This window comes from Eubalaena glacialis, chromosome 6, assembly GCF_028564815.1.
Source record: "Eubalaena glacialis isolate mEubGla1 chromosome 6, mEubGla1.1.hap2.+ XY, whole genome shotgun sequence".
Taxonomy (NCBI): Eukaryota; Metazoa; Chordata; class Mammalia; order Artiodactyla; family Balaenidae; genus Eubalaena; species Eubalaena glacialis.
In genome coordinates, this window is record NC_083721.1 from 23,689,435 (window position 1) to 23,716,690 (window position 27,256).

Sequence of the window (27,256 nt, forward strand, 5' to 3'; positions counted from 1 at the left end):
ATGAAAGAGAAACCTGTATCTCATGTAACATAATTTATTACAAAATTATCACTAGGAAAAGATAAAGACATTTTAAGTTCAATACCAGTATTTAATTGTGACAACTATATTGTTTTTTAAATTTTAAATTATACCTCAAGAATTTCAGTACATTGAAAACTTCTAAATAGAACTGTGATATTAACTGTCATGAAAATAAAAGGAGTATATCCATCTTTTCCACTTATTTTAAGCTGTTCTTTGAAGTTTCTCAGCTTTGTTTTCCTTTTCATGGCCACATTTATCCCCAGGACAGACTGTACTTCACTTAACTTTTCTGCCAGTGATGGATAAAAAAAAGCTTTATCTTTTCTTCTTCTTAGCATGGTTCAAACAGGTCATATTTTACAGGAAATTTTATTATAAATAAAAAAGAAAGAAAAAACTAAATAAAATATCAATATTATACACCTAAAATCCATTCATTTATCTAATAGAAACTTAAGTGTTCATTATGGACACAGACAGGCCTGGGCATAAACGATACAGAGACATTTCTGTTAGTAGGGCCTAGGATGAAAGAGAGACATGAGGATAGAATTAATATTTTAGTTAGCAGGCATAATCAAGAAAAGGAGCTTAACTTTAAGGCCAATATCTATTTAATACAAAACTAAATATTTTAAATAGACAAACTCCTCTGAAGAAAAAACAGATATAGCCCATTATTTATAAATACGTAAAGCATTTCTTGTATATTCCTTAAAGCTGTGTACCTTGGTCTAGTCCATTACTTTACTCCGCTAGACACACAACATTAAGATAGACAGATAAAAGTTTAAGTTTTATCCTTAAAGTCCTATCCAAAACATTTGGTCCTATCCAAAATGCCCATAAGACATTTGGTCCATGCCTAAACATCCTTGATATTTTTTTTTAATTTTAGAATTTTATTTATTTTTTTATACAGCAGGTTATTAGTTATCCATTTTATACATATTAGTGTATATATGGCAATCCCAATTTCCCAATTCATAAAAATTCTTGATATTTGCAGGACCATTTGGTTCTGTCCATAACGTCCATGGAGACATTTGGTCCATGCCAAAAGGCCCTTGATATTTAGTCCTTTCCAAAACCATTTGGCATAGACCAAATATGCTCATGGATGTTTTGGATTGGACCAAATTTCAAGAACATTTTGGCGTGGATAAAGTGTCTTATGGACCAAATGTCTTATTCACCAAATATCTCATGGATGTTTTAGACAGGACCAAATGTCCTACAGGGCCTTGAAGCTGATGTTCTGGCCCTTGAAATCTCTTTCCTTTCAAGTCTCCTCATTAGATTTTTATTGTTGATATCAACCTGCAATTTCATTATGTGCTCCTTCCATGCTAGAATTATCTCTTGTTCATTCTGGAGTTTCTCCCCTTCACCATAATTTTAGCCCTCCATGGGTCATTCTGTGATGCTCTAATACCTTCTGCCTTCAAAACTCTCCTGTGAGTCCACACCCACCTTCAGCAAACATCCCAATTCTATGCATCCCGTTCAGATAAACTTTTGTAAAGAATGTTTATGTGTACTATCTCCACTTCTTTCTCTCTCTCTCTCCCCTTTTGTTTTTTAATGGAAGTATAGTTACAATATTGTGTTAGTTTCAGGTGTACAGCAAAGTGATTGAGTTATATATTGTTTTCAGGTTATTTTCCATTCTAAATTATTACTAGATATTTATTATAGTTCCCTGCGCTATACAGTTAATCCTTATTACTTACCTATTTTATGCATAGTAGTTTGTATCTGCTCATCCTATACTCCTAATTTATCCCTTCCCTCCACCTCCCTTTCCCTGAAAAACAACCTATGAATGAGAGAAAATATTTGCAAATGATGCAACCGAGGGGTTAATATTCAAAATATACAAACAGCTCATTCAACTCGATATCAAAAAGTAAACAACCCAATCAAAAAATGGGCAGAAGACCTAAATAGACATTTCTCCAAAGAAGACATACAGATAACCAACATGAAAAAATGCTCAACATCACTATTAGAGAAATGCAAATCAAAACCACAATGAGGTATCACCTCACACCAGTCAGAATGGCCATCATTAAAAGGTCAACAAATAATAAATGCTGGAGAGGGTGCAGAGAAAAGGAAACCCTCCTACACTGTTGGTGGGAATGTAAATTGGTACAGCCACTGTGGAAAACAGTATGGAGGTTCCTTAAAAAACTAAAAATAGAGCTACCATATGATCCCACTCCTGGGCATACCTCCGGAAAGGCTGAAAACTCTAATTCGAAAAGGTACACGCACCCAATATTCATAGCAGCACTATTTACAATAGCTGAGACATAGAAACAACCCAAGTGCCTATCAACAAACAATTGGTTTAAGAATATATATATATATATATATATATATATATATGAATATTACTCAGCCATAAAATGAATGAACTATTGCCATTTGCAGCAACATGGATGGACCTAAAGAATATTATACTAAGTGAAGTAAGTCAGACAGTGAAAGACAAATATCATATATCACTTATAGGTGGCATATAAAAAAATAATACAAACGAATCTACATATAAAACAGAAATAGACTCACAGACCTAGAAAACAAACTTATGGTTTCCACTTCTCTTTTTTTGATTCATTCCTAAATCCCATGCAGTTTGGATTCGGCCTCCTCCATTGCCATGAACAGACTCTGTCAAGTTTTTCAATAACCTCCATGTTTCTTCATCAAACATGACATATCCGTGGCATTTTATGGCCTTCAGCACCACCTCTTTTTGGAAACAGTCTCTGCTGCCCTGTTTTAGAGCACTCTCATGATTTCCATCCCATCTCACTTGTTTCTCTTTCTCAGTCTCATTGGCTGCTTCTCTTCTCCTCAGCTTTTAAAATCAGTCATCTACTCAACTTTCCCCAGGTGAACTAGTCCATGCCTGCTATATGCCCATAAATCTCAAGTGTAAGATTGTGGACGGCCTGTTTCCACACTAGGTTGTAAGCATCATGAGGACAGTGCTGACCTGTTTGTATCTCCCATGCCTGGTTTTATGCCTGCTGCACAGCCGTAACACAATAAATACTGAGAGTTATTAATAAAAATAATTTTAAAATAATGAGAATGAATGACAATATATTTTATATGGATGCATCTAAAGTATCTCTGACTCAGAGCTTCTAAATCTTACCAAAGACAAGAGAAATTAGGTAATTCTTAAAACTGCTTTCATCACACATTTGTTTAAATAGATAAAGATCATATTATGAGGATTAAGGCACACATAAAATGATTGATCCAAATTAAAACATATAAGCTTATTCTAAGAAAATAAATATATATTTAGATACATAATTATAAAACTTTTAGTTGTTTCTGAAAACACTTCTACATGCTTGAATATGAAAAGGTCATAACAGGATTGAAGAACATTAAGGAAATCCATCATTGGTCTTATAGCCTGTAATCAGAACATCATTACAAGCCAAATGAGCATAATTTGTCACTTTGAAAATTCTCAGGTTGAGAATCGGGTCATTTCAATTACCAATTTTCACAGGGCAAACAGGTCATACTGTCCACCTGTTCTGTATATTTCTCCCAAATAACTTTCAAAACGGCTGACTCTCTGTAAACTATCATTCATTGCTAAAAGGGACTTCCTGACATTTCCCTTCACACAGCCTCCATTTATATGTAGCTTTTTCTTTTAAATCTAGAGAGACAGTTATCTGTAAATGGCTTTTAGAGCATAGTTTGACAGTTTCTAATAAATTTTTAAATATGCATGACCTTTGATCTAACATTGTCAGTAATAAGATATCCAGCTCACTGGAACTCTCCTTTATAACAATATTAGCAACAATAAATAATTTTATGGAACTTTACATGTACCGAGAATTGTTCAATTCATTCATTCCTTAAAAGGGCCCCATCATGTAGGTACTATTATTACACATATTTTACAGATAAGCAAACTAAGTCACCAAGAAGTTAAATAAGTCACCAGAGAGTCACACCTTTGGTAAATGGTAGAGCTAGAACTTGATCCCAGCCAGTCTTGATCTGGAGTCTTGTCTCCTAATTTCCTGCATTAGGCTGTCCCAAGACAGACACGCGTGCGCGCGCGCGCACACACACACACACACACACACACACACACGCACACATTGAATTCAGACAGTGGAAGAAAATCGTGAAGCTTTATAATCTTAACTAGAAATGTGGACTTAATCCTGCTCCCAAGTATACTATTAGTATCAATAGTAAATTCTTAATCAATAACCAGAATAATGAAGAAGCAGGATTCAGTGTCTAATCATCAGAGAAAATTTATATTTCTCCCATTGCCTCATTTCAAATTTGTTTACTGGGGAAATTTCTTCTCTTGTCCCTAGATAAAGCCTTGGGGGTTGGAGATAGGTGGGTAGATAAGAGCAGTAAACCGTCCTCTCATTTTTGATTAGTAATGCCTGAAGATGGACCTATGCTTTCTGGAACTGGGAGATATTTCAAACTAATTAAATTGTTCACAGCACACTTTTGCAGTTATTTGGAGACCTCTCCTCAGTTTCAGTAAATTTTCCAGCTGTTGCTTGCTCACTTTTTTAATACTAAGGAATCCAAGGGTATCTTTCTACCTTCTGTCTGGTGAATTTTCATTGATCAATTGAATAGAGTCTAAATCAATCCCTCTTTTTCCCAGTGCATCTCTTCTGCATGACCCAAATCTGGTCAGTATTAACACATAAGCATTCTTCTCTTGGATAATTCTGGAAATTAAGAATGACTCAATTTTAGCAGCAGCTTCCTTTGCTCTATCACCAAAACAAGCAACTTTCCCATCTCTCTTCCTATAAACTAGTCAGGAACTAGGCAGACACTACTTTACTGGTGTTCCTCTGACTGCAGGGAACGCATCTCTAAGTGGTTCGGTAAAAGGCTGATCAGAGTAGACGGGAACATCAACCCACATCCTTGCTTTGGCTCAGAGAGGAGTAAATTCCCAGGAGTTTTCTCCAAAGAAATTTACTTTGAAATACCTTTCCACCACAACACTGAACAATTCATCACTTTTATATCATCCAGTGGGTGAGGGTTCAGGACTAATCGAAAAGTAACCAGTTTTAGAATAACTGTCTTGAAAATGTGAATCTTTTAAGATTCTATTAAGGTTAATTCTATTAACCTTCGTTTATGACACCTCTTAAATCTTAAGCCTTCAGTCAAATCTGGAAACTTTAACATCTAATTACTAATCCTTGACACCTGCATTTCTACAAATTTTGAGTCTTATCTAGAAGTAAAGGAGTTTTATATTTTCTGTCATTATGAACTTGAAATCCAGTCCTTAAGAGATGACCCATTTTTAGTCTTTTTATTTTTATCACATATTTAAAACTCATCTTAAAAATATTTGCTACTCAAATAGGGACCAATTGAACAAACCTTTAAGAACCGAGTGGTTTTAATACCCTTGATTTGCTTTCAGAAGACATAGTCTGACTACTTCCTGTGGGATTAAAGGCAAACCCCCAAACCTGCTGAACTTTAATATCTCATTTATAATACAGGAGTGGGACTAGTTAAATGCTAAAGTTTTATTGGGTCCAATGCTGTATAATTTAAAATGCACATGTATTCTGCTGAATTCTTGGGATCCCTGGTGATTTAACGTAAGTTTCTGGGCTGGCTTCCAAGACACCTGCCCCACTTTAATCAGCCTTCTTTTTTATACTTTATATACCATGGGACCCTACATAAAATTGCACTTGACAAAAAGTTTCTGTAGTTTGAAGGTTTTTTTTTTTTTTCTCTTAACTATCGCTCAAGGGACATTGAATGTATCAAGCTCTTTATATGCTGTTTTTCAAGTGGAGAAAACCATACACTGTTGGATGGAATCTTTCATCTGTTGTCATGTGCCTCTTGTGATCCACAGGACCCATATAACATGATATCATCAGTTCTGTCCTTTCCTGAAATTCACTGGATTTATTTACTTTTGCCATTGGCTGAGTACATAAATGTGGGTACTGCTTCATGACTGGAAAATTCAAGGGTCTTTAGGAAATTATTTATCAGACACTTGTTTTAATCCAGAGTTTTGCTTGATTATTAAAGGAGCATCTTTAATCAGAATTATAGCTTGCCTTTTTTTTTTTTTTTACATAAGAGCTTCTTTTTGAGAGAAATATAATTAAATGAGAATAGTGGACTGCCTTTTTGATAAACTACAGCCAGTTATAGAAAATTTTTAATCTTATGTAAAATATGAAATACCCCATTTTATATTTTAATATATATTTGTTAAAGAACTTGAACGGGTAGTAACCATACCTTTATACCATCATTAAACATGAAAAATAATGATATCCAAACTTTTTTCTGATTTCTATACACTACTGAAATTTGCTAAAACCCACAACTATTTATTGTCTATTAACAGCTGTACTAGCCAATGTTTGCAGAGATATTTCCTTCATTTTTTGCTTTTTTTTATTATTCTAAGTTTAGTGCTCACTTCCCAGTCCCTTACTTGTGCTTCCTTATGGGGAATTTGCTTGTATTACTTCAAACATATGATGTGAAAATTTGAAAAAAAAAAAAAAAAAAGAAAAGTGGGGCAAGCTACTTAAATCACTTGTAACCAAATTGTGTAAGGTTATAATCACTTCATTTTAACCCTGTAAAGCACTCAAAACTAGTTAATTAATTGAATATATTAGATTTTTGCAAAAGTATTTATTCTTAACAGCACAGTGAAAATTACATGTATCACATATATTTAAAGTACGATGAACTTGTCTAGAAATATATTTTTATAAAGTTTGAAGTCTAGAAGTTCAGAAATATTATCTATCTGACCTTGCTGACATAGTCTTCCCTATGAATTTCAAGTCTCATGACAATTTGATGTGTCATCTCACTAATGTGCTCATTCACCAGAGAGTCAGATTTAATGAATACCCAAGACACAACAATTATACGAACTCATATGGTGTAATCCCAAGGAAAGAATAAAGTTTTAATAACTAGAACCACTTGTGTCAAGACCTTCTATTTACTTGGTTTATGTCATATATTAGTAATATTTGGCTCAAAATAATTTATTTAACCCTTTATTTAACATGACATCATTTTTTAAAAAGAGACTGTAATGGTGATGTACCCTTTCAAAGCCCTCTATAACCCATAGCCTACATATTACTGGGGATGGATGTTTACAAAACGCAATTGATAAAGATTTTCCTTTTTTTTTTTTTTTTCTCTTTTTGGTCAGATGAGTACAATATGGGTTAGAAATGTTGTCTCATCAGGACAATAAATGTTATAAAGATACAGCATGGCTACTTAAATAAATATAATTTTAAAATGCTGTTGCCCAGTAAAATGAAATAGTGTTCTCTGTTAATCAATTCTGGCTACACAGATTTGTAGGTATATACATTCATATAAGTAAAAAAGAATTCCATTTCCCTTTCTGAATTTTATTTTTTATCATTTTTTAAACCAAAAAGAATCAATTTGTATGTTTAGGATTAAAATATTCATCACACCTGCATTTCTGATTCTGAGCAGGTGTTTTACAGAAAATTATATTTCTGTCCTTTTTTTAAAACTTATTTCAGAAAGATTCACTAGGTCATAAGCCTTATTCCTAACCATTACACGGATAATGCTTTATATATGAAGGAGTGAAAAACAGGAAATTTTAAGTATAGCATCTATTCAGATAAATCAAGATTCATGTCTAAGTAATAATTTTTTTCACATTACACCCTTATTCTAGAAATGAAGGCATATTCAAAATTCTTACAATATAATTGTTTAAAGTTCACATATATTGGTTTTTGTATGGATGCAGTACAGGATGAAATAAATTATTGCCACTAATTAAATAGCTTCTTATATATTATCAGTGTTAGATATCATGGTCTTATATACTTTTTAACTTATAAATTTGAAGTTATTCCTGAAATTGTGAAATAATGTGTCATAGAATTCAGCAATTTTTAATTTTTCTTTTACTTTGTTGAATTGGACTAATTTCAAATACAATCTTGAAATGTTTAATAGCCATCATGTTCTATAAACTCCTGGCCAATCTGGGCACAAGTTTCAAGTTAATTAGAGCAGGAGAGACAAAAAAAATTAGAAGACCCAGATTCCCGTCTTTACTTAAACGAGTATTGCGCTTGTGACCATTGGAAAGTCACTTATTCCGTTTGGGTTTTAATACACTTCTATTTATAATGGACCTAGTAATAATTTGTTTCGCATACTCCTTAAATTTTCTCTAAAAACAATATATTTGAGGATAATAAGAGAAAAAATGGTGAACACATAGAAAACTGTATATTACTAAACCCGTGGAACACATTATAAACTGTTTCATATAGCTGTCCTTAAAGAGGACAGCATTTGAAGACTTTTACAAATATTTAATCACAGTGTTAACAAACACTCTCACAAACACACACTATATGATAACTAAAGTTTAACCATGTCTAATACCATTTCCTCGTTTTCAGGTCAATTAATAAGAAACTATGCCCCTCCCACCCGCATCATACCTAGTTACTGAACCAAATCTGTTCCACAATGAAGGGACTTAATATTGAGGAAATCATATTCAAATATTGTCCATATAGCTTTGCTTATAAAAAACATTAATGCTGCCAGTACATTAAAAACATTAAATGTCTGCCAACTTTTCTTAAAGTTACTATAGTAACTTTAAGTTACTTCTAGAGTTCTTCTTAAAATAGGTATTTGTTGGAGATGACTTTTAGGAGTAAGAGCTAGAACAAATTTATTATTTCACAATAAGTATTCAATACAAAATATAAGGACCCCTTGCAAATCAGGCAAACAGAAACAGAATGAGTGAAAATAAGGTAAGGCAACATGAGAGAAGGAATTGATTGAGCTCAACTGTCTTTTCATCATGATGACTTGAAACACAATTATCAAAAAAGTCATAAAGATTTCAAGTAAATTACATGTATCTTAAATGTAAGTATTTTAAAACTGTCATTTAACTTACTAAGTCACACACACATACACACACACTTTCTTGAGAATGTTATGCTCCTAAATCCTGAAAATATATTGGGATATATTATAATACAAGAACTATTGTATATTTGAGACAATAGAAATAGTTGAATTTCCAGGAAAGACTTTGAAACCAGAAGTTTCTAATCATAATATTATTTCTGTGCATAATTATCACACTTAAGAATCTCTTCAATTGCCATTTGTTCTTTAAAAATGACATTTAAATGGCACTATGTCTTTGTAAGGCTGTCACATGTCTCTTTAAAGAGACAATATGTTTTGCTAGGATTAGCTGTTTCTGGGAAATTCTGCAGACAAGATATATAAATAATAAATAGGCAATTCTATGATGCATGAAAAGCAAGTAATAACTCTACTACTTGAATTAATTAGCATGATTTACCCTTTTAAAGGACAGTGATAATAAGACTACATTTAAAAATCAGGAACACATTTATTTTCTCATACTAATGGTTTTAAAATTGTAATAATCTTAATTTCTATTTACTACTTTGTATAATTTCTTGATTATGAAACGTAAAAACTACCTGAATTAGTTTCTATGACACTGAAACTGAAATAAAAATAAGCACTAGAATTCAAAGAAAACTTATTTTCCATAATTCATAATCAACTCCAAAAAGTCAGTATTCTTATTTGCCCACCACCTAAATTCTCATTTTTGAACCTTTTAAGAAGTATTGATAGATAGATAGATAGATAGATAGGTACATAAGATACATAAGTTCAAAAGTTTAAGAAACCTATTAGAAGGAAAAAGCAGGATAATTGCAGACCTAGAATAAATCCTAGGTCTCCTGCTGGGACAGGTAAATGGCTGAAACTCCCATTGACCATTATAGTGTTAGTTCAAATATCACAAAAATAAGAGTAAGGGAGTAGTTGATTTTCAACTTATGAAAATATTGATGTTTTAAAGCATCCAGAAATATGTTTTGCCCTTTGCAGTAATTACAAATTCCATCTTTTCATGTATACTCTCAATTATTTTTAAGAAAACGCAAAATGAAAAAAAAAGTTATCCTTTATGTTTGGTATTTTTAGAGTGGCAGCTTGGGTTCTGGCAGGATTTTGGATCTCTCTTTTAACATTTTACTAAAGTATAATAGGCATGGAGAAAAACATGTGCATTTTATAGCTACCTCTCTTTGAATTTTCACAAATGAAAGTAACTAGAGTCTAGGTCAAGAAAGACAGTGGTATCTGTGCCCCAGAAACACCCCTTGTGTTGTCTTGTAGTCGCTACCATTGCAAACTGCCAAGACCACCACTAGCCTGTCTTCTAAAATAATATATTAGTTTTGATTGTATTTTCATTGTATATTAATGTAATCATATATTATGTAATTTTATTTTATCTCATTCCTTTTCCTCAACACGATATATGGAAAATTCACCCATATTATGCATGTGACTCTAGATCTTTATATCTCATTACTGTAATTATTGTGTGAATATACCACAATGCTTTCTTTTTTTCCATTTTAATATTAATTGGTGACAACATAGTTTCCAGTTTGGAACTAATTGGAACAGTGCTACTATGAACATACCTTTTCCATTTATATTGTCAATATATATAAGAATAGAAATATTGGATAATAGTACAACACAAGTAAAACTTTGGAAGATAAGGCCAAACAACTTTCCAAAGTGACTATATGACAAACTTTTAAAGAGAAAAGAAAATGATAAACGTTGACAATTACATACTCATAAAGAGTTAGTGAATATAAAGGAAAAGGTAATTTTTCTATAAGTAAAATAGAAAAATTCTAGAAAGAAGATAGCTATTTTAAGAGTCAAAAGGATATGCCTGACTCCAACATGAGTCTTCGCTACCTCCATCTGTTCTCAAAAGTAAAAGCGTAGAACAAAACCACATCTAGGGCACATTAGATGAATTTGATTTTTAGACAGGTATTCTTACTGATTTATATGCATAAATCTAAAACCAAAACAGTAATAGTGAATACCGGTATACATGAGTGTGCTAAGTGTTAGACTTCACAACTGTAGATTAAGCTATCATTTTAACTTGCTCTATGGTACTATCGCATTTCTGGAAAATGCATCATTCTTTTGCATATGCATATTACTCTCCCCCTACTGAGAATATGGTGTCATTTGTCCACAATGACTAAATTAGTGCTGACTCCTTTATCACCTCTGACAAATGCATCTGTAAGTGTAGTCTATTTACAGTTATCCCTCTCGCTCTAAATCATAAGCTCCTTTTGTAAAAATAGGCTACCGAAGTGCTAAAATGAGTGTACTTAAGTTTCCCAGAGAATACATTCTATTCGCTCTTCCTAGAAACAGCCTAGGCTTCTCAATATTGATTCTTTTTATTAGAAGTACCTTGGGAACAAGGAACAATTTCTTTAAATATCAACACTCTAGGTTATTTATTAGAATGAAAAATTGGCAAGAAATTGGGACATGACATAGGGACGCTGTTATTTGATGGTTAACTCTTCCCAACACATAATTACCCCAAATTTATGTTGATATAGAGCCTTGGATTTTTTATTCTCAACAATGACTGTATATTAGAATCACCTGGGAGCTTTAAAAAATACATGCCTGCCCAGGTCTGCATCCAGGACCGATTAAATCTTAATCTTAAGGAGGAGCCCAGGCATCAGTTTTTTAACCATTTCTGCAGTGATTCTTAGAAGCAGTCCATTTTGATAACCACTGTATGATGCCATCACACTTTCAAGTGCCAAAATTTACCCTAAAAGCAGAGAATGTTCAAGTACTCTTTCAGGTTAGTGTAAGAGACATTTTCTTTGTTTTCCTTTTCTTTCTTTCTTTTTCCACAAATCCCAATTTTAAAGCATTCCTTTGACATACGAAGTCATTAGCATTTCCCATATCTCACAGAAACTGATTTCCAGGTTTTATTTTTTTCTCCCCAATTCTTAATCTTGACTGTGTTTTTGTCAGCAGTATGACCCCAATAAACTAAATTACCTCTCTTACCTCTCTTAAAATTATTTTAAATAAAACAGACAAAAATTTTCCAATAATAGTAAAACCCCTCCAGAGCATTGAAAACAATAATACTGAACCACCTTCTATTTGTAATATTTTATGGGTGTATAAGTATTGGACAGTGAATAGTTTTCTCCTTCCTCATATTTTAATATCTTAGCTAATTAATATTCTGGTCAATTCCTATTATGATTATAAACTTTAAAATTTAGTGATCAACATTTAATTTTATATTTCTATTAAACTGCTGCATCGTTAACATGAAAATGTGAGATTATAGAGTTGGTGGGATTTACTTCAGTTTTTATTTACTTTTTTGTTGCTTTTCTAGTTTAGTCTCATTACAGTGAACTGGACTTTAACACCTAAGTCTTCTTGGTAAGTAAAGGGTTAGATACAATAGATTAAGAATATGACATGGCCTAGAACAAGGACTCTCAGCTCATCTACATTTGATCCATATGAAATTCTCAAAAGAGACTCCCCCAGATCCCACACTTTGAAGTTTTCAGATTTTTCTTAGACATCACATCTGTTTAGTGCCTTCTGAAAAGTCTTGCCATGTCCAGGTTAGGGAATATAACAGTGAAAAGACAAACAAGGGCTCTATTCTCAACACATTTCCTGGACCCATTTCTTACCACCCAAAGCTCCTTTAGCTGGATGCTCCAATGTGTGCTCCCCTCACAGCATCCTCCACTTACCCTTCCCATAAAATTTGCTGCATCGTAAAGATAGATCTGTTTGTTTCTCTCTCTCATAGACAATAACTTCAGTGGCTCTGTTATTCACAGTTACATGGGAGGCAACATAGCACTGGGATTGGGTACCATGGAAATATGTACAGTTGATGCTGGTTGGAAGAGTTACCTATATTTCACTATTTAATATAAATATTATAAAAGTACATTTAAAATTTTTGATTTTCAAGATTATAAAAGTTATCTACTTTATCTGGACTATTTCCTTTATTTCACTGAAGAGCAAATGTTCTGTAAAACACTTTGAGTAAGTGACTAAAGTGATTTGGACAAGGCATACATATGTCTTAATAGGAATAATACTGCCCAGACTGTCAAGTTGTCAAGTGCCAATCTCTATCAAAATCATAACTAAAGTATACTTTTACAAAGATATTGGCTTTCCAGTACATTAGGAGTATGATAGCAATTGTGTGTGAAGTAATAGTCTAAATTGAACAGCTAAAATAAAATTGGGTTGGTGAAGATCGCTAATATAAATTTTATCAAAGCCAATTCAACTAGAGCAAAGTACTAATGAATATTTCAAAAAGACACATAACAAAATTTATAGATGTTATTCAGGATCATGAAACACATTAATGACTGGTATAATGGGGATGAATATCAAAGCTGAAGCTACTGTCTTTACAATCTAAGACCAGAGTACAACTATAGGCATTCATGTCATCTGAAAATAAGTATTCTGGGCTTGCGATGAAAATAGCTATCACACTAAATCTTAATCAAATGCTAAAACATTTTTCTACCATTCAAAGACTTCATGTTAAAGATACTTGTTTCTTACATTTATTGAGATGTGAAGTCCAAACTAATATGTATTTCCTATTGCTGTTGGGAACTTCCACTTGTCATAAAGTTACTAAATTATCCTCTAAAAGAATCAACATGGGAAGGTATATACCAACTCCAGTTAAGATGTATTTGTTAAATAAATAGTCATTAATATTAATGCTGAGTTGTCATTGCCTCAATAATGCTCCATTCATTCATTCAAAAAGATTTCTAAGTGACTACTATGTATCAGTAGCTATTCTAGATGCTGGGGATACAATTATGAAGATTATTAAAATAAAGAATATTCCCTGTAGTCTCAGTGATTACTTCTAATGGGGTAGGGAGACAGCAGACTGATAGCTTAATACAATATATAATCTGTCTGATGGTGATAAGTATTTCGTAAAAACATTAGGAAAGGAGGTAAGAAATACTGAAAGACTGAGAGGGTTGTCACAGAGAAGGTAACATTTCAGTAAAGATCTGAGGGAGGGATGAAGAAGCCAAGTTATGACAATATCTGGAGAAAAATATTCCAGAAGAAATCTTAGAAAGTGCAAAGGCCCTAACATAGGAATGGATTTAACTGATGTACAGTTGTCCTAAAAAAGGTGTGTGGCCATTGCAGTCATCAGCAAACTCATAAAATGTATTTTTTAAATTACTTTATTTGTATTCATTGCAAAGCACAAAGCAATAAGGTCTGATAAGGTATAGATGAGTATGAATACAACATTAGCTTTGCAAATTATATATTTCTGCATCAACATTGCTTATTCCATTTCTCCTACTAAAAAAAATCTCATGAGAATGGAATTTTTTTTCCGGAATGGGTTTTTACTTGCATAAAACACTCAGATTATGTGCTACAAGTGGGTAATTCTGTGAAGTGATATATTGAACTGCTACCTATTTACAGAAGAACCTATATAGTGTGTCCCATAAAAAACGTTGTGAAGTTAGAAATCAGATTAGATGAATTTTCCTTATATCAGTATATTTCCTATTACATTGAAATTCAGCACTAGGGAGTATCTAAGAAAAGCATGCAAAATTGAGTTTGCATCTTTGTAAAATGTAACTCAATTACATTTTTGAGTTTTTTCAAAATCAGTCCTTTTCTAATGTGGCAATGTATAGTTGTGTCAGTGAGTTGCGTTTGAGGTTATAGCTTGTTTTCAACAAAACTGAAGCTGAAGTAACCATGAACAGAGGAGGACATGTAAAAGGAAAATGTTGCTTTCACATACTTGAAATGATTGTATATCACAACATTCTTTTAAAACGCACATGTGCATGTACCCACATTCTAAGAAAGATAACACTTCTAAGAAAGATAACCTTAATAGCTTTATAATAAGAGAATGTTCCTTATTATAAGCTTTGCTATAGTTTGAGACCTGCGACACGTATGAATTTCTCTATGTGAACTTCTTCCTGCTTCCTAGGATGGTGGCTTCCTATTTTCTGTTGCTCTGTTTGTGATAATGTTTTGGAAGGTTTTATCACAAGCCACAATAAATGTAAATCTTTTGTGAGACAAGGAAAGAATTAATGAGTAAATGAATGAGCAAAAATGCATATTTAAGCCCTCAACATCTAAAAGATTTTCAAAATAGCAAGCAATTAATTAACCTTTCTTCAATAAATAAATTGTATTTATTCATAGTCAAGGGAGGCAAATCTATTTTACTTCCCTTTCTATGATTTCATTCCACAAACTCTTTTGAAACATTACATGTGGCAAGAGTGACACTGTGTAACTTTGAGGCCTCAGTCTTAAGAGATGCACAGCTTTTGCCATGTCCTTGGAATATTCCTTGCTAGAACCTAGCCATCATACTGTGACAAAGCCCAAGTCGTGATGAGGGAAAGCCAACGTGGAGAACAAATAAAGTCCCTACCCAAAGTTCCAGCTGATCTCCCAGCAGTGGCACCAACAGTCAAGCATTTAAGTGACGCCATTTTGGACCTTGTAGGTATCCCAATGCCTCACGTGACAATGAAAAAGAATTCCCAATCAACCAACAGAATTATGAGGAATAATAAATTGTTTTTCTTATCAGCTATGAAGCTTGGTCTTTTTTTTTAATACATGAATAGATAACTGAAAAATCAGATGAGTGGTCCCTCTGTGGTAGATCCTGTGTTGCTTCCTGGGGGTAGGTCTGACACTGAAGTTTACACTGGAGTTAGTCCATAATGTCCTACACCAGCATAAGCAAAACTGACTATAAAGCATCACATATGCCTCGTGAAAATGACACATATTATAACCAGAGTTATTTATTTCTATAGTGAAGTAAATACACTTTCTTATTTTAATAAAATAGTCCAGATACACCATAATAAGCTGAAACCATAAGAATGGCTTTTTGACAAATGTCACACATAAAAGAAGGCAACTGCTGTTGGGATTCATTACAGTTAACACCCATAGCATGTTGGGAGAATGTCATTTTTGAATTAACTGAAATTTCTCATTAGTATTTTCATGCTAAAAAAAAATTCTTAAGTCAAAAGAGTTCATGAGGAGAGGAAAAGAGGAATTTCCATGACAAATTCAGTCTGTCTCAGGTATACATGATTTTGCACTACTTTTAAATTACAGTCTGAGAAATATATCAAGTCAACTATCAGAAAACATTAGTTTAATAGTGCAATCAGCAACTGTAGCTAGCACACTTTCCAAGTAGCCATGTAAAGATATCAAGTTAAAGCTGTTAACAATTGGTTCTATTTAAGACACAAAAGCTCTTAAGTTTACTGAAAGAAAAGACATTGCAAACCTTACTTTCATGGAAATATTACCTAAGAATTCAGAAGCAGCCCGGAAAGCACTTATCGAGCTGCAAGTGAGGCCCTCAAGACTGAGCAATGTTCAGATATTGTGGTCCCTCACCTCTGAATCTGCACTCACCAATTCTAAGACTACTAGTAATATTTACGAAGTACACAGTATCTTGGTGACAAATTCTCACCCTGTTTTATGCAAATATCTGACAGTGACCCTCAGCCAGAATGCCTGGTTTCTTCACGCCTGGGCTCTAAGCATAAGAGGGCCATTTCATAGGTAGTGACAATAGTTAATCTTTTTAAAAGAAAATTTAAAATATTAAAAATATATGATTTGAAACAATGTAACTAACATACTATTCTTTTTAAGTGATGTCTACCACTATCAAAGAATTATATAAAACCAGATGAAGAATTTAAACTGAGAAATTACATGATATAATGCAGGGGAAGGTAGATTATAAACCATAACACACTTTAAAAATACACATTGGGAAATCCTAGAGTATGAAGTCAGCAAACATGTCCAATTCATCTTTTTAAGCCCCAGTGATTGTCTTAAACTATGTACTCTCTATATAATATTATCTTGCCTTAAAGTTCTTTCATAGAAAATGTCTCTCTAACAAAAAAGTTAAAAAATTAAAGTTTTGTTAAACTTGCTAAACTTATAAGACTTATAAACTTATATTAGAATTGAAATTGTATAGGGAATAATGGAGCAATCAGAAATTAACTGAATAAATGTAATCTTTCAATTAAAATGAAAAGAAAACAATGTTTACTATATTTGATACTTGCCATAAACTGAACTAGCCCCCCTGCACCACCTCCCTCCATATCCCTGTTCCTCACGTTCTCAAAATTCAGGGGTACTAACCAAATTCAGGGTTATAATTGCATCACCAGAAATTAAAATAAAGATGGAATCATTCATCCAGACTAGTTGCTTTGGCAAAGAAAACTTTACGTGAATCATTTGTCATCATAAAAAGAAAGCAGCAATAATAAGCAGCCTTTTAGTATGTAATTTACTTGCTATTATCCTTATGTTCAAATTAATAAGGTACAAAAGATTGATTTCCAACTTAAATTATTAACTTCAAAACAATGACATTAAAATTGTTGGAGCTCAATTCCTTATCTATCAAAATAAAATAAAAACACATATAAAATGCTTTCCTAAAATATATGCCAGGCATTATCAAGCAAAATTCCTCTTTTTAAATTATAAACTTACCTATCAGTAATGTTATCCCATGGCAAAAGCAGTGATGATCAATATGACAAGGAAGATGAAGTACAATTCATTTCATTGAGGGGAAAATGTCCCATTCATTGTTGGAAGGAAGGAAGGAAGGGTGGGGGGAGGGAGGGAGAAAGGTAAGGTGGGTAGGCAAGAGAGAGATAGAGAAAGAAATAAAGAGAGATAGAGAAAGAAAAAGAAAGGAATACATATGTTATATTAATATGTTATGCTAATATACATTATACAAAATAAGTTCTTCATAAAAAAGTAATATATGGTTTCCTTTCACTTTGTTTTAAATATATATGTAATATGTATGACAGATAACTGTTAGAGAAAAATAATGTGAAATTTTAAAAAGTTCCATAATTCACTTACTATCATTGCTATTATTATTTGTTGCTCATGTGAAACACTAAGCATTTCAAAGGTATTCAGTAATCCTAATTAATAAATATTTGTAAAACTGTCTATGATAATCCTACTAAGGATACAATAGTAAGTTTTTAGATATTCTATAAAGTTATTTCAAAATGTCATGGATAAATATAGATTTTGAGTCAGAGATATATGATAGGTGAAACCTTTAGGCAAACATAACTGTTATTTAGAAAGAAGTTACAGGAATACAAAAATAAATAAATAAATAGGGCTTAGTGTTTTATAAAGCTAAAGATTTCTTTTAAAAAAAGGAAAAGAAAAAGAAAAGTTGTTTGGGAGATAACTTTCATTATAGGTCCTGTAATATGTGTGCATTCTCTCTCTCTCTCTGTGGTTGGCATTGTCTTACCAGAATACATTACAGCTGTGCTAATAAAACAACTGGAAATATTCTAAGTAAATAGGCATTGATACAATACAGGTTACCTATAATATTTCTATTTAGATGCACATTTTGGTTGTGATAGATGATGATGTCGGGAAGATTTTAATTTCCAAGGCTTGTTATGGTTTCTTGGTTTATTTGCTTTGCTTTTTTATTGTTCCATCAACAAACACCTCTGTAATCCTGAGCCATAAATAGCTAATAAGTACAGCAATTATCTAGTACAGATAAATGTCGATTATGTAAAGAAAAATATATAATGGTAATCTGCCTGTTTTAACAAAACCATGGTTTACTATAATTTCATGATTTTATTAAACCTAGAAACTAAATTATATATTTTTGTTTAGCAAAGAATTATCACAATGTTCATAAATATATATTTAATATAAAAAATTTCAAACATTCCTCATGGTAAGTGAAATTCTGAAAAATGACTTTTTAAAATATTTTTAAATTTCAAAAACATTTTACACAAAACTGTCTTAAATATGTTATTATTTTCCACCTCTAAACATGATTGTTTATATGTTGATCATTTAAAAATTTTCTATTGTTAAAAAAAAAGACAACAGGCCCCAAATTGTCACTTATGCTATGTCCTATGTCTCCAAAGAAATAAATTAATTGCAGTTTTGGCTCTCCCAGAAATGGAATCTTAAACCAGAAATCACTTGATCAACACTAGTTAGGTAACTGGCCTGATAGATTCCCTCCAACCCCTAAAATAACCTTGCAATAACCAACCCACTTTTTCCCTTAGTATAACTTCCTTATTCTTGCTGTTTTCTTCATATGACAGTCTTTCACTTTGTACAGCTCCTCAGAGCTCCTTTATATCTGCTAGATTGGCTGCTGCCCAATTCAATGGATTTTTGCTCAAATTCTTAAACTGTTAATATGTTTCAGTTTACCTTTTAATACTATGTTACATTATCAAAATGTATCAAGTGCCCATTTACATTTTCATACAAAAATTCTAGATTTGATGTTTCTAAAGACCAGATTGATATTACTCATGAATTTATTAGAAAACCAAATTAGCAAATGTATGTGAAAGACAGATGGTTAATAATGAAATTCAATTATGATTATCCATCACCATTAGAAGAGTATTTCAACTATATATAGATGTTTGAAATGACTCTCATTTCTCAATATTTATGGTTACATAATAAATTTCCTTTACATTCCATGTTGCCTTTTCTTGCTTTAGGGCATTGTTATGTATAAATTCCCACTCCCTAGTATTTTTTTTTTTTTTTTTCCTAGTATTTTTTATATCAAGTTTTGATATAACTAATTCAGGTCACTCTTAATCTTTAGGTCTCAGTTCAAAGTCTGCTTCCTCAGCTAGTCTTTCCCTGGCCACTCTATTTAAAGACGGCCCTCCTTTCTCTTGCATTACTGTTTTATTTATTTTATAATGTTTTTCTCCATAATGAGAAAAATGTTATGAAACAAATTATAATTATTTTATTGATATATTTTGTTTATCATCTCTCTCTTACCTAAACTGTTCTCTCCCTAAATGAACTGATCTATTTTTTCACTGCCAGTAATCTTACAGAATTCCCTACATCCAGGAGACACTCGGTAAATAATTGAATAAATTGAATTAAAAACTGAAATTATGCTTGTTGCCTTCCAGAAATATAGTCTTGTAGGAATTTTATTATCCACCAGACAGTACTGGTCATGTAGCAGAAATGATGACCATCCTTGCCTGACATTATATAAGTTTGCCAGATTAAACATAGAACATCCAGTTAACTTGAATTTTAGATAAAAACTGATTTTTAAAAATAATAAATATGTCCCAAATATTGCAGAGGAGATAACTGTACTAAGAAAGTATTCATTGTTTATCTGAAATCCAAACTTAATTAGTCATCCAGTATTTTTATTTGCTAAATCTGGCAATCCATTGACAAAACATACTGTATACTGAATGCAAGGGGTGAATGACTGACTCTTTAAGGAAAAGCTTTGTTGTAACCTCTAATTTTCACAATTGTACGTCAACCCTAGGTCTGATGACTTTTAAAGCATACAGATATGTTACTTATCAGCCACATGTATCCTTATGATCTAGGCTTGTTAAAGAACATGACTGTGAACAGACATCTGCTTAATTTTCATCAGAAGTCTAATTGATAAAAATAAAATTTATGACAAATAGTTTGAAAGGTATCTGGGATATTTATTTATCTAAGCATACTAATTATTATTCTAAGGATGCAGAAAGATGCAGAATTTAATATACAAAGATATTAGTGTATTTGTGTCAAATTGCCTTGACCTCTTACAAAAGAAGTTTCATGGCATTGCCTTTGGTATTATATTCTTAATTTATTCTAAAGAAACCTAAAAAAAAAAAAAAAAAAAAAAGAAACAATTAAATAAAGCCAAACTTAGCACATTTCATAGTAATATTCTTCAGGTCATCCTCTAATGAATCTCTCAATATTCACTAAATGAAGGTCCATACAATGAATTACTTCTGACCTCACTGCCATGGTGCACATCTAACTGAACACAAGGCCCACTGCCATTGACAACCTTGGAAATTGAAAGAAAAAAATGTATATTAATATGCCTCTAAGCAAGTTTGTGTTACTCTGATATGTTGCTACTCTGAAACATAGTACTATATAACTCTTCATTACATTGTCATATTTAATTCATTGAATTTTGTCCACTTTCTTTCCATTGAATGGCAAAGAATTAGCACCTAAGTACAAACACTTCCCCTCTGAAATGCATCTCTATATCAATAGAGAAATTTTCCTGTATGTTAATAAATGCAAAATACAAAATGCCATCATTTTTATAATTCATTTGTATAACTTTCGAATACCGTCTCTGCTCCAGGCATTGTGTTACATTAATTATTTACATTACTCTGCTCTCTGCTCTCAAATCCCCATGCCAGAAAGCAAAGTGAAGATACACTTTACAGTGTAGCAGTTAGTCAAGTGCACTACTATTGAGTCTCATAAATAATATTACAGGGAAAAATCGAAGGCAGCAAGGATCAAATAGAAGAAGTGAATTAAACAAATATATTTCATTTTTACTGTTTATTTCTTCTTTATAAAATATGCATTCGGAAAATAATCCAAGTTTTGAGATATATATGAAAAGAGACTTCAAACGACTGTAAATTTTAAGAAAAATCTCAGCCAATAGCATGTTTATACAGTTTATGTCTTCAGTTTTGTTAGATAAATATTTTAAATGTCATATATTCATCTGATAAAGTATTAACGAATTGCCTTCAGCTCTAGATGAAATTGATGGTGTCATTTAGTTAGTGAGAGGAAACACTTTACCCACTTAAATGTTGAAATACTTTTAAACCAGTACACTTGCTTCTCCTATATAATTATGCCAAACTTTATAAATGGCAATCAACTGATTATATATTTATATATGACTACAATTGTTCAATCTGCAATGGACACGCAAAGTATACACTAAGAAGAAATGGTTTTATTTGTATCTTTTTATGGGAGAATTTTCCATGCTTACAGATAAAGTATTACTAAAACTAAAATGTTGGAAAAAAATTCTTATTTTAAAATTCTCCTAAATATTAAAATTAAATTAGATCAAAATGACATAAATGTAATTAATAATAAAATGATTTTATTATTGGGTGATTCGTAAGATGTCACAAACTATTAAATAAGGGTGTTTTGGTGTCTAAAGAATTTTTTTTAAATTTTAGCCTGAGGCTCCAGCATGTGGAAATCTGTTATTTTTTTCCTCTTAATTTACCAAACTGATGACTTTGTCACTATTCTGTCAAAAAACAGTTGGGAACAAATGCAAGCTTGCTAAAAAGTTTAAATAGGGCACTATGCTAGAAAAAAAAATCATCTATATTTGGTGAACCAAAAAATAACATAAATAAAAATGTGGAAAACCCAAATTCTGTGTTTGCTATGCTGGTTTATTAAGGTTACTGTGGAATAAAAGACATACATTTGATTCATTTGCTTACAATGATTAGACGTTTAAAAAATATGAGTAGAAGTTCTTGAAATATAGAAATGTAGTGTATAAACCTCTTAGTAGACTAATTAGGACAATCCCATTTATTCTTCAGCTACCAAGATAATATTCTTCTGATTAATTTTGAACTTTCTGTTCACCCACATTTGCATACTCAGGTAAAATAGTTTATCCCATGTTTTAATTCGATCAACTGTACACAACCTTTAAGCTGTAGAAAATATTTCTGAGATATTCCTTGTTTTGTTTTGTTTCTCTTTACCTATCAATCTTCTCAGATGGCTTTTGACCTAGAATATGGTAGAATTAAATATTTTCTTTAAAACCTAAGAATTGAGGCAAATAAAAGTCAAGAGTGATCACGAGAGGCAATAGAAGAAGGTGGGAAACAATATGGTACCATTCTGGAGGCAAGACCACTGACACCCAAATCCAGCATTTTCTGTGTGACTGCGCAATTTACTTTACCTCTGAGCGCTTCACAATCTCCTCAATACCAAAATAGGACAAAATGTACCCTACCAAACAGGAATATTTGAGGATAAAATAAGATTATTCATGTGATGTCTCTTGCTACCAGTGTCTGCAGTGCTCATTACAGTTTAGTTTTTATTACTATTTTACTATTACTAATGCCTCACCATTTAGTAGGCATTGCAGTACAGGCGTTTGTAATTTGAAACAGTTCCCTTAAAGAACAAACTACAATTCTTTGTCTTCCTCCAGTTTAAAACCATTTTCAAATAGTAATAATCCCATAATCATTATTAAGTGTGGTTTCTCAGCCAATGTTTAATGCATGGTAATCAATCACACCAGAGGCTGAAAGTGTCACATTATAAATGTATTACCACACCCTTATCTAATCGACCATGTAATCTATTACAGTATCAAAGATTAAAGCTGAAAGATGTGTCCAAGAACCCTTAAATTAAAAGGAGGATGGTTAAAACTGATCTCATAAGGTTTTTTTAAATACATAAACTTTATTCTAGAGCACGTTTAGGTTCACAGCACAAATGAGTGGCAAGTACAGAGAGTTCCCATCCAACCCTTTTCTGACACACAAACACACCCTCCCCCAGTGTCAACAATCTCCACCACAGTGGTACACTGTAACAATGATCCTACACTGACACACCATCATCCAAACTTCACAGTTTACATTAGAGTTCACCCTTGGTATTTGACAAATATATAATGACATGTATCCACCACTGTAGTACTATATGGAATAATTTCACTGCCCTAAAAATTCTCAGTGGTCTGCCTTTTCGTCCTTCTCTCCCCTAAGCCCTGGAAACCACTGATCTTACAGTGTTCATAGTTTTTCTTCCAGAATATCATAAAATTGGAATAATTACAGTATGTAGCCTTTTCACACTGTTTTCTTTCACTTGGTAATATTCATTTAAAGTTTTCTCCATGTCTCTCCATGGCTTAATAGTTCACTTGTTTTCAGCACTGAATAATACTCCATTGTCTGGATGTACCACAATTTACTTATTCATTCACCTACTGGAAGAGAGTGGTTGCTTCTAATGGGCAATCATGAAAAAAAGCTGCTATAAAAATCCATGTGCAAGTTTTTGTGTGGACATAAATTTTCAGTTCCTTTGGTAAGCAACAAGGAGTGTGATTGCTGGATCATATGGCAAAGCTATGTTTAGTTTTGCAAAAAGTTGCCAAACTGACTGCCAAAGTGCCTGTATCATTTTGTATTCCCACCAGCAATGAATGAGAATTCCAGTTTTGTTTTCTTTCTTATTGGAGTACTCTTGCTTTACAATATTGTGTTAGTTTATACTGTACAGCAAAGTGAATTAGCTATACGTATACATATATCCCCTCTTTTTTGGATTTCCTTCTCATTTAGGTCACCACAGAGCATTGAGTAGAGTTCCCTGTGCAATACAGTAGGTTCTCATTAGTTATCTATTTTATACATAGTATCAATAGTGTATATATGTCAATCCCAATCTCCCAATTAGTCCCACTTCCCCCTTCCCCCTTGGTATCCATAGTTTGTTCTCGACGTCTGTGTCTCTATTTCTGCTTTGTAAGTAAGATCGTCTACACCATTTTTTTTCAGATTCCACATATATGCGTTAATATACAATACTTGTTTTTCTCTTTCTGACTTCACTCTGTATGACAGTTTCTAGGTCCATCCATGTCTCTACAAATGACCCAATTTCATTCCTTTTTATGGCTGAGTAATATTCCACTGTATATATGTATCACATCTTCTTTATCCATTCCTCTGTTGATAGACATTTAGGTTGCTTCCATGTCCTGGCTATTGTAAATAGTGCTGCAATGAACTTTGGGGTTCATGTCTTTTTGAATTATGGTTTTCTCTGGGCATATGCCCAGAAGTGAGATTGCTGGGTCATATGGTAGTTCTATTTTTAGTTCTTTAAGGAATCTCCATACTGTTCTTCATATTCTCATCAGCATTGGGTGTTGCCAGTATTTTGGATTTTGACCACTCTAAAAGATGTGTAGTAGTATCTCATTTTAATTCACAACTCCTTAGTGATGTGTGAGGTTGAATGTATTTTCATACACTTATTTTGCATCTGTATATCTTCTTCGGTGAGGTGTCTGTTCATGTCTTCTGTCTGTTTTTTTAATCAGGTTAATCATTTTCTTATTGTTGAGTTTTAAGAGTTCTTTGTGTATTTTGCATAACAGTCCTTTGCCAATTGTGTCTTTTGCAAATACAGTCTGTGGCTTATATTCTCATTTTCTTGATGGTGTCTTTCACAGAGCAAAACTTCTTAAAATTTTAATGAAGTTTAGTTTATTAATTCTTTCCTTCAAGGATTGTGCCTTGGGTGTTGAGTCTAAAAAATAACTGTCATACCCAAAGTCATATAGGCTTTCTTCTATTTTATCTTCTAGGAGTTTTATAGTTTTGCATTTTCCATTATATATTAACGTCTATGATCCATTTTGAGTTAATCTTTTGAAGGGTATAAAGTCTGTATCTAGAGTCACTGTGTGTGTGTGTGTGTGTGTGTGTGTGTGTGTGTGTGCATGCTGATATCTGGTTGTTGTTCTAACATTTGTGGAAAAAGCTCTATTTGCTCAATTGCACTGCCTTTGCTCCTGTGTCAAAGAACAATTGACTCTATTCATGGTCTCTCTATTCTGTTCCACTGATCTATTTCTGTATCCTTCCACCAATACCACACTGTCTTGATTACTGTAGCTTTATGGTAAGTCTTGGAAGTTGGGTTGTGTCAGTCCTCCAACTTTGTTCTTTTCCTTCAATTGAGTTGGCTATTCCAGATCATTTTGGGAAGAAGTGATATCTTGATAAAATTGAATCTTACCATCCATGAACATAGAATATCTCCATTTAATTAGTTCTTCTTTAATATCTTCAACTTGATAAAGAACGTCTACAGAAAACCTACAGCTAACACCATACTAAATGGTGAGAAACGTGAAACTTCCCCACCAAGGTTTTCTGTAGCTATTTTTTGTCAAGTGGAAGAAGTTCCTCTCTATTACTAATTTTCTGAGTTTTTAATCATGAGTGGGTGTTGAATTTTGTCAAATACTTTCTGTATCTATTAATATGATCATGTGATTTTTTTCTTTAGCCAGTGATGTGGTAAATTGCATTAAATTATTTTTAAATGTTGAACCAGCTTTGAATATCGAGGATAAATTCCACTTGGTCATGGTATATAATTCTGTTTATACATTGTTGGATTCAATTTGACAGTATTTTATTGAGAATTTTTTACATCTACGTTAATGAAAGATATTGGTCTGTAGTTTTCTTTTCCTATAACGACTTTGTTTGGCTTTAGTAATGTAAACCTAACAGTATGAGTTAGGAGGCACTACCTCTGATTCTATAACCTGGAAGAGATTGTTGAGAAGTGGTATATTTGCTTCCTTAAATGTTTGGTAGAATTCACCAGTGAACCTATCTGGGCTTGTTGCTTTCTGTTTTGGAACTTTATTAAATATTAATTCAATGTATTTAATATATACATGCCTATTCCATTTGTCTGTTTCTTCTTGTGTGAGTTTGGGCAGACTGTGTCTTTCAAGGAGTTTGTCCATTTCATCTTTCAAATTTGTGATTATAGAACTGTTCATAGTATTCTTTTATTATCCTTTTTATGTTTATGGGATCTATAGTGAATCACTCTTTCACTTCTGATATTAGTAATTTGTGTCTTGTCTTTTTTTCTCATCTTGACTAGAGGTTTATCAATTTTTTTGATCTTTAAAAAACAGCTTTTGGTTTTGCTCATCTCTATTCATTTCCTATTTTCAATCACTTCGATTTCTGCTCTAATTTTTATTATTTTTCTTCTTCTGCTTACTTTGGATTAATCTGTTCTTCGTTTTCCAGTTTTCAAAAGTGGAAGCTCATAAGATTTTTCAGTATAATATATGGAAAATGTGGTACCTTTCTTTTAAAATTACTCAACTAAAAACAAAGACTCACTTGTCATGTGAAATTAAATCCTATGTCCTTTGGTATATGCCTTTTCTCTGTTTCAAAATTTATATGTAATCATAATTAAAGTTTTTGGATAATCTGATTGTAAAGCATAACATATTTCAAGAGGAGAGTAAGAGAGAGAATACCATTGTTGTCTTAAATAAAATCGGCAGGCCTCTCTGGAAACTAGACAAGAACATTCACTTTAATTCCCACTCACCCATCCACATGTCCCCTTTCCCACATTATCCCACTCCCCC